This window comes from Gavialis gangeticus, unplaced genomic scaffold, assembly GCF_001723915.1.
Source record: "Gavialis gangeticus isolate Ggan-Ray unplaced genomic scaffold, GavGan_comp1, whole genome shotgun sequence".
Classification (NCBI taxonomy): domain Eukaryota; kingdom Metazoa; phylum Chordata; order Crocodylia; family Gavialidae; genus Gavialis; species Gavialis gangeticus.
Window position 1 is genome coordinate 101971354 of NW_017729032.1, and position 11658 is coordinate 101983011.

Genomic DNA, 11658 nt, shown 5'->3' on the forward strand with positions numbered 1-11658 from the left:
GGGATGGGGGCGGAAGGGGTCAAAGGTGGCAAGGTAAGATATTACTCCTTTATGAACAGTTGGCTGGAGAAACTGGTGTGCCGTAACCATGATAGCCATATGTGTTGCTTGGCTTGGATGGATGCTTAACTATAGTGTAGGCCAGTGGATATCAATCTTTTCAGACTCTATGCATCCCCAGTTATTCTCAGAAATGCCACGTCTTAGTTTTTCATTTGTTTTTTGATTACAGAAAAATAACAGAGCCATTCTTCTGTTGCAAAGAGCTCAGAAATGCCACGGCATGTCAAAATGTTTTTAACATTATGAATTCCTATTCTCAGGATGTATTCCAATATACAGGGGTTTATGCTGGCAGTGGCAAAAATAGTAGCAGCACAAATGTGTGCTTTTTGCTGCAGTGCATGCCCCTGTATGTGCAATTTGTTGAGTGACAAATCATCCTGTTTCAGGCAAAATGCCCTTCCCCAGCTCCTCCTGTGCTGGGTGAGCTGGGGCACAACTGAAGGAGTGGAGATGCTCTGGCCAGGAGCCAGAGAATCTCCTCAGAGAACCAAGCCTCCGTGTCTGCCAGCGTATGCTTCTGTCATGTGCACTGTGCCAGGTTTTTTTTGCTACTGGGATTTCCTGGTAGAAGATTCTGGCCCCACCCTGCATATTTGCAGCACAGGGCACATTTTAACATTTCCCGTGTGTGGTTTGTGGTGCTACAAATTAGTTTGTGGCACCACAAACTGCACATCCCTACTCATCTGGACATGGCCTCTGGGTTTATCTTGTGAATCATGTGTGCACACCAAACAGTACTAATATTGTGTGACACCCTGAAACACCCTTGGAAGGATCTCAAGGCACCCTGGTGGGGGATGTGGGAACCGGGTTGAGAATCACTAGTGTAGACATGTATATCATGCTTGTCCATAACTAGTATACTTTCTAGAAACAAGGTATAAAATTAGACTTCTTGTTTTAGAACAGTTTAGCTCTGCATGCAATAGTTGTTTTACACCTCCAAAGTAAGCAGGGGGAAAAAAAGTTTGTTTAGTTTAGAAGATTTTATGTTGTGCCATTGCTTTGAGTTACTCGAGGGAAACAAACTTGAGATTTTTCTTTCAGTGTCCACAATAAATATGTTTATTCATGAAAAAAAATGGGAAAGCGAAATTATTTCTCTGGAAGAACAGCATCTATTACACAGAAGAAATTACTTGGCAGGCTTAGCCAGATTTACCTAAAATCTGATTTTATTTGCTTGACAGTGCAAACTAAAGTTAACAAAAGTCAGATTAAGCTTTTTTTTATGAGAGGTTTTCCAAGTTTTAGCAGAACTGTTCTGCTTGTATCTAATTTATGGCGGTTTAATGTAGCTGGCCAGGTGGGGAATATATGGGAATCAAAAGGAAGCCAACTAAATGCTCTGTGATCATGGGGCTGGTTCTAAGCTAATCCTGCTCCCTATGTAAATTTGGTGATGCCAAGCAATACTGGATAGCTTTGTTGCGCCTTCCCACCCCATTACAGATCAACCTTGTGTTACATCTTCTGGTTTTGCCCCTTCGTATGCTTATACTGTGCTCACAAAAGGCCAGTATAAGTGTCAGCTACGTTGCTGGATGCTACACCCACATTAGTCTGTTACGCTCCAGTGTAATTCACATGAGAGGCAATATGGCTATTTCTGAATGGTGTCAAAAGCCCAGTTTACAGAAAAACAAAAATTTTGGCCCAACACATTTTATTCCAAGATGTGTTAACTAATAGCTCTGTAATCTGTCAGTCCTGTAATGGCTATTTTATATTATAAAAAGAAAAGTCAAATATCTTTTCACTAATTTCAAAAGAATTATCTAAGACAATACTGCCATTGCATCTAAATTACAGGAAAACTAGATTTTTGTTAAATATGTATTGGATCCACATAAATTACAGTAGCCTTTTTAACCTTCAATAGTTTATTCAGAAAACATTAAAATTAGAATCTTTACATGGTTTAGCAAAGCTAGAAGGAAACACATGAATAGCCACATAAGTACATAGTTGTGGTATGTTAAAGGAATCTAAGCCATGCAGTTCACACTGTAGTCTACAATTGCTTAGGGTAAGGTAATTGTGAAATTTCCACATGATGCTATGGTAAGAAGGGAGGCAGGACCCTATGTATAGTAACCACATAAATACAGAGTTGTAAGATTGTAAAGAATTCTTAGACATTGACTTTATCATGCAGTGAACATTTGCTGATTTGGGAAATCATCAGTTGTGTTACAAGTTTTTGCAAGAGTCTGTACTATAAGGCAGGAGTCCTTTTTTTAGTCAGTCCCCCTGCTCTTGCTTCTGGCAGGTAGTCTCAGCTTCATATTGACAACAGCCAGTGCTATTCTTGACATGGATGCTCATGGGACCATCTGAGGTTGTGCCTCATGAAGTTGAAGTAGAGCCAGAGTACTCTGCAGGCTCTCAGGTTGCTCTCATGGCTTGGGTCCCATGCTCATACCACTCCAGTGATCAAAGCTTGCACCATTATGTCATGCTCCCTCCCTCAAGGTTTTGGCCAGTGGCCTGCTCCCAGGCTTTGGTGAGAGCCTGCCACCAGTTTGTGCAGGGTTGAACAGTTTCCAAAAATTGGCTGTGGTGGTGAGGTACTTTGGTAATGAGGCCAGTTGCCAAACATATTAACCCCCCACCCCCCAAAAAATCCCAACCCATTGTGCCAATAAATGTTACAAAAATTTAAGAGGATTGTGGCCCACTAGAATGATTTTTATTATCCAAAGAGTTATCTAGAATTTACAAGCAACTAAAATAATTTAGTCTGCTTTTTTTATTAAAGCCCCAGATGATTCAGGTTGGATGTCCACTTCATTTTGAAGAAGAAATGACAGGAAACTTGAATTTACTACCAGTAAGGAATAAAGGCTTGATACAGACCTATTCAATTGACTGAAAAGAATCCATTGTTTTGAATGTGTGTGGGTTCACACCTCCAATCCTAAAAGCATAGCAGTGGAATTCTGCAAAAAATGCATCTTCAATCCCTGCTCCTATGTGATTTCTAATGCTCAGACCTAGGATGCCTATACACGAGCACAGAGGCTGCTCTGACGCGCTGAAATGCCAGTGTCCCGGCCCTTAAAAATGGTGACGGGGAAGGGGGGGCTCATTGAATGAGCTTTAGTTCCATTTTTAAGCATGGGGGTGCTGATACAGGAGATGCAGCAGCACTTTAATTACAGCGGCTCTTGAAGCTGCTTTAATTAAAGTGCCACCGTCTCACCCTCAGAGCATGTGTAAAAGTGCTGTAGAACCTAACCTCGCCCATTATTATATTCTTTCTACTTTCGCTACAACTCATTTCCTCTTTCTATCTTTACTAGTCTTCCTCCGTAAAGATTAACCTCTGCCACGCTCAGAGTCCAGACCAGAATTCAAAGAATCCTACATTAAAGAACTAAAAAAATGAGCTCTTTTGGAAATACCAGTATTGTGCAAAGAGGTATTACTATATGTACCTGTCCTGCTGTTGATGTTATCCAGAAGAAGGGTAGAGATGCACTTACTAGACTAACCAAATAAGAAATATATATACATAGAGAGCACAAGCTTTCATGAACCCTTCATCAGATGCATCTAGCAACTATTACTAATAAGCAAACGTCTTTATTTTGCTTGATGGCAATTAGAAGCCCTGAGCTTTTTTTCATACAGGTTTCCATCACAGCATTTTTACTTATTTCCACTGAGTGGGGGCAAGCCCTGTGCATTTTTCTTTTGGTGGAAAAGCCAATAAAAATGTCCCCCCCTCCACCCCAAACACCCACCCTCAAACCAAACCAAAAAACAAAACAAAAAACTCATATAATGCTTAGACTTGGCTAAGACTGCCAAGGAATAGCTGATGTGGAAATGCTCGTGTTAATGTTAATGCATCGTAATTGGGCCAGTCATTTATAGAATACCTGTGTCAAGTCTTACTTTTATTGTAGTTAATTTTAGATTTCAGCAGGAGAAGGAATCAGTTTTTTGTGCACAGCCACCTGAAGCATAGAGCTATGAGAGAAACATCATTTTTACTCCAAACAACTATGTTCATTTGGTGAAATTGACAGGACTGTTCTGGTTCACTTAGATTCTGGCTAAGGGAAGAGGAAAGTGGTGATGGATTCTCCCTTTTTTCCCCCTGCAGCCTGCAGATTCTGCCTCTTTGCCCCCTTTAAGCATCTTGGGCACATAACATGGATTAAGCATAAACAACATAGGAAGATATAGTACTCCCTGCCTAGCCAGTTCTTTTCCCATCAGATGCTAGTGTTGCATTGCCTACTGCACTCCATACATTTTTCAGCCATTCTGAGGCTGCCACTTCATATTTTCCTACCTCATGAGTACTTATTTCACCAAGCAATGAAAAGGCAAAATAAAGCAACAGCTCTGGGAATGGGAAAGCTGAGCTCTTCAAAACCTGAGTGAAGGACATAAGCAAGAGAAATCCTTCCCCTGAATTTTGCATTATTTTAGTCCTTGCACAGCAACTCTTGCATGTTGGAAGTCATAGGTTCCTGCTTGCTCACTGGTTCAATATCTTCAATAATTTACTGAGCTGATGTCAAGGAGCTCTTTGAAGTTTCCACTTCACCAGCTCTAGTTTGGTGGTCTGAAGTGAAGACCCAGTCTTTTAATGTAACACCTTTAGCAGCACTAGCTTGTTTGGCTGATATCAAAACCAGGGGCTTTTATGAGGTCATAAGATCAGCACTTTTAGTGTGCTGGCCTGTTTTGAAGTTGAAGTTTCTGTGAGGTCAATAATTCAGCAATTTAACAGGCTGGGCAAGAGCCAGAGCAAAACACAAGCCTTTGCGTGGCTGCTGGCTAGGTACCCATCTCACGTTAGCCTGACACCAAGCGATATACTGAGGATTCTAAATACAGGATGAAGGGGAAGAGTTTGTGTGAAGAAAATCCTAATGGCTTCATTTCAGCATTGAAGTACAAGTGGAAGGAACCTTGGTTGGTGGCTGTAGACTAATAAAGCTATTACTGAACTGGTGCTTGTACTTACGATACTTAGGTGCCTTTTGTTTTCCTATGTATTACATGTGGTTCTTACTGATGATCATGCCTGCCTATGTATAAAAGTAACTATCTTGTTTTAAAAGATCTTGTACACTACTACATCTCCTGGATACCTTTGTTTTTCTTTGAATTTTCTTGAAAATAAAAGTAATAAATATATATGAATTTTCTCTATATGGAAAAATGTGTATTTATTTATTCAATTTCTATGTCACCCTACCCAACAAAGGCTCAGGGCAGCTTACAATAAGAGGATAAGATAACTTTCAGGTTAGTCTTCTAGATGAGATTGCTTTCCAAAAGAAAATCACATTATGCTGCAAGTATCAGAACAAGATGCCATTTTCTTATGGACACAGTAACTGTGATGTTTAAGGTTTTACTCTGTAGCAGGCTGCACACAGAGTACACGCCTCTGGGCCGCCACATGGCTGCAGGCAATAAGCAAGTGATTGGAAGCCTGCTTTGGAGGATTGGGCTAGCTAAGAATAATAATGGGCTGGCCCATGGCAGTGAGGAAGCTCCTAGGCTTGAGCTGAAAGGGAGAGAGAGCAGGTGGGTTGGTTCTTGGGATGGCCCCTGAGCACCATATCAGGGGGTTGCCAGAGACTGTGATGAAACCCTGAGAGATGCTGAAAGACTAAGTTGCTGAAGTGAAATTGATGGAGGGAAAAGAGTGCAGGACTCATGGTGGCTGACCGGAGCCGTGGCACTCTTGTTGGTCTGGGAAAAGATGACATGCTACCTGTTTGTTTGTGTTATTAATAGTTTTTGTTGATTTTTTTTTCTGGGAAAGTTTGCCCTGGGACAACAGGGGCAAAAAACAAGGACTGCAAGCAAACAAAGACTGCCGGAGCTAAGGAAAGCCCTAACTTTCTATATACTACCTCTTCATTTTTCAGCTATGGTGTTCTCTTTTTAATTTTGTGTCATAAGATATGTAGGGCTTCACTATAGTGACATTAGACAATTATGCAAAACAATGCTTCCAAGGCTTTGCAAACACAAAGCTTTAAGTTCATATAAAGGAATTAACTTTACTTTTCCCAAGGATAAAATTAATTTATGTATTTTAATTTCCCCTTATGCAATTGTGGAGAGAAATACTAATCAGCATGCTATGTATATTGTTTATAAGTATGTACTGCATTTCATTGGTAAAACTATGTATCTTTCCTTGCTAAGAAATAAAAGACAAACTGTGTGTGTGTGTGTGTGTGTGTGTACACACATACTTGTATGCATATACATATTTTACTATCTGTTGTATAATGCAAAAGGATACATTGACCAAACCTAACTACTAAAATACTTACTGTGGATTTTTGTAATTTGTAAAATCACTTTTATTTCTGTTTGGTATCAGTGCCTTGTCTGGAAAAGTAGAATGGACACCAGAGAAGAAGATAACTAAGGAAGATCTGTCTTGAAATAAGATTTAAGAGAACAGGAAAAATATTGATAACTTCCTTGTCAAAATACAGTCTTGTAGTAAGGGTCTTGATTGATTCATGCAACCATAACAAATCACAAATGGTTTTATATTGTTAGTCATTTATGAGTTCTCCACTGCCCATGTATGGTCAAAGAGATGCATTCCTAAAAAATCCTCAACATCCTAGATTTATTGCTTTACAGTTGAGTGCCAAGTTGCTGAGTACGCAAGGCCACTCATGACAAGGAACTGGCCTTGGCGTTTACCATCATTTTCTCAAAAGAACCACACAGATGACAACAAATTGCAGTTTGTTGTAGGCTTTTTGTTTTTCTGTTTATTACAGTGGAAGTGATATCTGAAAATGGAAAGTTCTAGGAGTTAAAATGAAAAATCATCTTGAAAAACAGAAAAACCAAGCACACTTCTGTGACCAGAGAACTTTTAAATTAGATCTGGATGACAACATGAAGGAATCCTCAAATAATTACTTGGTTCAGAGTTAATCATTTTGTAACCTGCTCTATCTCTTTAGTCAGTGAATATTATTGCATTGTTCTTTTTTGACACTTTTAGGAGTGACAGTTTTGAAGGAAATAAATGTTGGGAAAGGATGGAGCTTCAAGGCCAGGGACAGAAGTTGCATGTAAACTGGTATAAGTGATCAGAAACTGGTTCAAATCTGTAGCACAACAAAAGTTCAGTGCACATAAACCACTTTCAAAATGGCTGAAATGGGTTTAAGATAAACCTGGATGAATGTAGTATCAGACTGAGCTGATTTTGGTTAAATTGGTTTATGGAACTTTTGTCCCAGATCCCCCTCCAGATTCAAGTTAACTCAGTCCCATAGCATCCCAGGATGCTTTGTACCTCCCTCATAGCCCCTGCTCCCCTCTTACAGGGTGAGTTGGCTAGCTTTAGCCCAAGGTATTTGCTCCAGCATAGCATGGAGGCATGGTCTAGTGCCCCCCAGCTTCTGACCTGAGCCACTGAAGGCATGTGGCTGCATTTCTGGAATCAAAAGTGAATGTCTGGTCACTTGTTTATTGGTTCAATCTATGCAGGTTGGGCTAACCTGCAAAGATTGAATTGATTCAGCTTTGAGCTTTTTGACTGTCTGTACTTAGCCCAGAAGTGAATCTGTGTGTTAGAACTTAAGAAGATGTCCTCCTTGTAGTCCTTTTAAATGTGGTTCTTGTGCTAGCGTCATCCAAAAATATAGGTCCTATAGCCTAGGATATGGATATGATTGGTCAGGTACACTGAAGATTTAACAATTTTATACATCATTATTTGTATTGGGATGGTACCTGAAGAAGGATAGTGGCAAAGTGGTTAAGGAGTCTTGCTGTAACTTTGGAGATTTGAGTGCAGGACCTGACTTGTGCCAAATCCTTCTTCCAGTTGCAAATGGGTATATGGTCACTTGAATTGCAGAGTTAAGAGTGGTCATATATGCTGCTAGCCACGTTTGTCTTGTGTGTGACATTGGCCTCAAACTCCTGTTCTTTTGCCATGCTAGCCCACTGGATTGCTAGGCTCAGGTGAACCATTAGTCTTTCTAAATGGTGCCTGAAGGCCTAATCAAAATGAAAATCAATCTGCTGTAGATGCTTCAATACACACAGGATCAGAGGAAAGCAGGGGTTTAAGGGACCTCATGAGGTCATCTAGTTTAGCCTCCTACTTCAAGCATTATAAGCCCTGACTATAACCTATTCTAGCCTACTGTCTGCCTAACCTGCTCTTGAAAGTTCTGGAGTGGAGATTTCACCACTTTCATAGATATTCTGTTTCAGTGCTTGACCACCTGTATAGAAAGTTCTTCCTAATCTTCAGACTAAATTTCCTCTGCTGCAGTTTAAGGCCATTGCCCCTAGTCTTGTCCCTTACAGCCAGAGAAAACAGTATCTCTCCATCCTTGTTATAATCACCTTTCAGCTATTTGAAAACTATTTTCAAATTCCCTCTCAATCTTCTCTTCTGTAGACTAAATAAATCCTAGCCCTTCTTCATAGTCATGCTTCCCAGGACCCTAATCACTTTTGTAGCTCTGCACAGGACTTTGTCCACATCCTTCCCGAATAGAGTGGAAGAATTGCATCCCTGATTTGCAAATATTACTACTGTTGATATAACAGTATCCCTGCTGCAAAAAAACAAAAACAAAACAAAAACCCACCAAGTTCATATTTAGCTCATAGTTTACTGTAACCCCCAGGTCCTTCTCTGCAGTACTAAGGCCTAGCTAATCATTCCCCAGTTTGTACATGAAATTATTCTATCCCAAGAATAGGACTGTCCTTGTTGAATTTTATCTGATTGATTGAAGGCCTTTTGTAAATTTTCCCAGTCTATCCAGGTAATTCTGGATCCTAGTCTTGTCCTTCAGAGAGTCTGTAATTCTACCCAACTTGGTGTCATCTGCAGATTTGCTCAATGTGGACTCAGTCCCATCACCCAATCATTACTGAATATGTTAAACAATACAGGACAGACCCCTGTGGAACCCCACTTAATACCTGCTCCCGTCTAGACATCGAGTTATTGATGATTATATGTTGAGCGTGTTTATCCAGTCAGTTATGTATCCACCTTATAGTACTTTCTAGTCTGCATTTTCAGTTTGTTAATGAGAATGTCATGGGAGACCAGTGTGAAAAGTCTTGATAAAACCCAAGATATATCTCATCCACTATTCTCTGCCATCCACAGAGCCTGTCACCTTACCATAGGAAATCAGGTTGGTCAGGCATGACTTGCTCTTGGTAAATCCATGTTGGCTATTCTTCATCACTTTGTTCTCCTCTAAGTGCTTAGAAATGCATTCCTTGAAGACCTACTCTGTGATCTTTTCTGGTATCGAGATCAAGCTGACTGGTCTGTAATTCTCCAGATCATTCTTCCTTTTTTCCTCTTTAGACTTGTTCAGAGAGTTTTGAGAAGATACACTAATTGTTGGGGAATGGTATGCAACATAGAAACCAAGAAATCAACATGGGGATTGGCAAATGTCTAATCAGTAAGATGTTTATTTTTATCTTTCCTCCAACAGGTTATAGGGTAGAGCAGTGGTCTCCAAACTGTTTAAGGTGAAGATTACTTTTTGAAGTGAAGGGAAATCCAGGATGTGCCCCACCTCTCCACCCAGCAGGTCAATCTGGGGGCAGGTGGCAGATTGAGGCCTCCGGGTTGAGGGAGGGAGTGGGGCCCCAGCCAGACTGGGGTAGGGTCAGTGCCCAGGCAACTCATCCAGGCACACAGGGGGGTTCCCGCCACTGCACACAACCCAGTGGGGCTTAGGGCGCAAAGTGCAGGCTCAGTTTGCAAAGCCCAGCGTGCAGCAGCAGCCGCCTCACCTCACAAATCAAGGGACACATGCCCTGTGGGCCTCTGCTGGGGTGAATGTAATAGCAGGAGTCCCCCCATGCACCAGCATGAGATGCCTAGGTTCCGACCCTCCCCCCGCCCAGCCGGGGCTCCACTCACCTGGCGGCAAGGGGCATGGAGGGGGATGATTCCATTCACCCGGTACAGCTCAGCCCAGCCACATACATTCTGCCACTCCCGGGCTGCATCCCAGCCGCTCCCTACGTGTATCCCGCCACCCCCAATAGCAGAGCCTCTAACAGTCAGCCTAGCCCCCACAAACTGAGATCAACTGTCAGGGGCTCCCTGATGGACCACTGGGGATTGGGATCAATCAGTTCATGACCACTGGGGTAGAGGGAAGATGGCTAACAAGAAACTAATGAAGCAAAAGTAAGCAACTGGTAGTATGAGTCAAGCTCAGAAGGGTGAGGGGAAGCTAGGGACAGAGGCATTGTAATGAGAAAGGTGGGACCAAGAACCATTTCAGAATCTGATGACCTACTTGGACAGACAGAGTCAGTTATGAGTAGCTGGGAAGGCAAGTCCAACTTAAGCTGCCCTTATATCACTCCATAACCCTGGCATCTCTGTATGGTGAGTTTCCAGTTCCTTAACAGTCGTACTGTTTTCAGGAGTTTTGGGCTTTTTTTCTACTCCCTACCCAAATGTTTAGGGAGGGTGAATGCCATTCAGCAGTTTGATGTCCCTACTCATCTAGGATGAGTGGGAAAGCAGATAATTTACAATAGTAATGATTACAGTACTTCTGGTTGAGTCGGTCCTTGTCTACAGCTTGTATCAAGATTGAGAAGACATGTATGAGAAGAATTATTCAACCAAAACTGTAACAAGAGTGGCAATGAGCTGGTGATGTATCACTCCTGCCTTCTCTCCTCGTGGGGTGGGGGGTGGGGAGTAGCTGCCATGAATTATGCAATCCCTACAAAAGCCCTTGAGTTCTCACACTCCTATTTATTTGGGAGCAAGAAACATGGTGTGTACAGGAAAATATCTCATAGAAGTATTTTTTTTCTTTTTAAAGAGCTCTTAACACTTTTAGGCTGTTGTCTAACCTGTTCTCTTCCAATCTGGGAGATGGAATCCCGTGGAATCATTGCAAAAGAGATTCCTCTGGATCAAGAAAATAGAAGTGTATCTATCCTTTGGCTCCTTTTCCATGTAGGTGCAGAGGGAGAGGAATTTATTTTAGGATTCAACCCATAAAATACAATAGTCACTACTAAGCAGTTAGAAACCAGCCAATTCTTTATAAAGAAGCTGCCAATGGCAATATTTCTTGCAACCTCCACAGAATGCCTTTATTCTAGAGAAAACATCTTATAGTATGTTCTGACACATCCTAGCTACCACATATCATTAACGTATTTATTTTTTTAATTAAATGTAGTCAGTAGCTTGGCTGGGCCTTTGATACCATTTAGACTGGTTGTTTTATCAACTGGGATGTTTTAATTGTCTGAAAAGTTTGTTTTATATTACAGTGGAGGGAGGAAAAACCTTATCTAAGGCCTACAAAAAATAGATTCTACAAGTTTTTCTGTGATTTAAAATATTTTGACTACAGATGTACTTTAAAAAATATAAATACCATCATAGGGAATACCTAAGTTGAATAAAGAACAATAGAATCTTACAACATTGTTCTCAAATGGGTATACAGAACTATCCAGTCTTTGCTCCTTTTTCCCCAAGCAAGAGTCATGATTCTGCAATTCATAGAATTCATAGACATTAGGGCTGGAAGGGACCTCAGAAGA